The sequence below is a fragment of the Sapajus apella genome, unplaced genomic scaffold, assembly GCF_009761245.1.
Source record: "Sapajus apella isolate SASKATOON/1434 unplaced genomic scaffold, GSC_monkey_1.0 scaffold127, whole genome shotgun sequence".
Lineage (NCBI taxonomy): Eukaryota > Metazoa > Chordata > Mammalia > Primates > Cebidae > Sapajus > Sapajus apella.
This window is the reverse complement of record NW_022437067.1, coordinates 3,639,246-3,640,720: the sequence shown is the minus strand read 5'-3', so window position 1 is coordinate 3,640,720 and position 1,475 is coordinate 3,639,246. Positions and strand designations below refer to the sequence as shown.

The 1,475-nt window shown below is 54.0% G+C and overlaps 1 pseudogene; it reads right to left on the bottom strand.

Annotated features, from left to right (window-relative positions):
* Positions 1 to 218: 218 nt before the first annotated feature.
* On the bottom strand, positions 219 to 338 carry LOC116539355 (annotated as a pseudogene).
* Between the last annotated feature and the right edge of the window lie 1,137 nt (positions 339 to 1,475).

Sequence of the window (1,475 nt, the reverse complement as noted above, 5' to 3'; positions counted from 1 at the left end):
CCTGGGGACCTTCCTGGAGGGGCATTGACTGCTCTGGTTGAACGTCTGCACGCGTGTCCTATGGAGGGAAGGTGCAGCATCCTCCCCTCCCGTGGGGCCCCTGGTCCCTCGGCCTGTAGGTTCCATCCCCTCTGGGGGCTCCCAGGCTCTCTCCTCTGTAACTTATTTATTTATTTATTATTTTAAAAAATTTATTAATAATATGATTATTATTTTAAAGCCTACAGCACCCAGTATTCCTGGGCAGTCTCCCATCCAAGCACTAACCAGGCCCGACCCTGCTTAAGCTTCTAAGCTCAGACGAGATTGGGCGCGTTCAGGGTGGTATGGCCATAGACTCTCCTCTGTAACTTTTATGTGCATGAATCACATGCTGTCTTGTATTGTTTATGCATGTGACTCTGTTTCCCTCCTTCTCCCGATGATACTCTTCCCAGAACTTGCAAGTTCTCAAAGAATGCTGGTGGAAGAAGACCCCTCTTCTAGAGGACTAGGCCAGAAGACACCCAGCCACCACGGCACCTGTCATTTTAGGGTGGGTCTTTGGCTGGGAGTTTAGCAGTGAGGGGAAGCGTGTGGGTGCTGAGGTTGGACGGTTTGAGCCGAAGCCAGGCTGTGTGACCCAGGGCAGTTCCTCAGTCTCTCTCTGACTCAGGTTCTTGCGTGTAGAGCTGGAAGATACTAACGCCGGCTTCACAGCGTGGTGAAGAAATGAGGGAATGCAAGCCATCTGCCTGGTGCTGGGTCTGCGCTCTGCACCCTCGTGATGCCACCATGGAGGAGGAGGAAACTCATGTCTCCCTACAAAGCTGCAGGCTCTCTGGCTTCAGGGCGTTCACTCTTCCTCTCCTCACCTCCAGCAGCTCCCCCAACAGGCACACTGTGTCTTCCTAGCAAAGCCCAGAGGGGAAGCAGAAAGCCTCCACTCAAGGAGGGGTTGGGGCTTCCGTTTTTAAGCTCCAAAAGGCAGGCCCCATTCAAACCAGCGAAGGTGAGATTCCAGTAGGTGGGGGACAAGGAGAAGGGAGGAGAGAACGTAGAGAAAAGGTGGCATGTGGAAAGAGGGTGAGGAGAAGAGGGGACATACCAGCCCCGGGTTTTGGATGCAAATGCTCCATGGAGGACATCAGCCCTTACCTTCCTCCTGCTCCTCCCAGTGGCCCTGAACGGGTAGAAAACCAGGTCCCTCCCACGACACGTGGGGATTATAATTCACGGCGAGATTTGGGTCAGCACCCAGAGACAAACTGTATCAAGCCGGAAGGCCATCATCTTTTACCTTCTTTTTAGCAGAACCAGTGAAGATTCTCATTTGTACAGTGGAGGTTCTGCCACCTGGGACTGGACAGGCAGGAAGTGGAGGGGAAGCAGTGATCCACACGGCGAGTGGTCTGGGCCCCACCTGGGGAAGGGCGGGGGTTGAGTTGGGCTGGTGTCTCCCACATTTCCCTGGGTGTCTCACCCTTGCTCCTCAG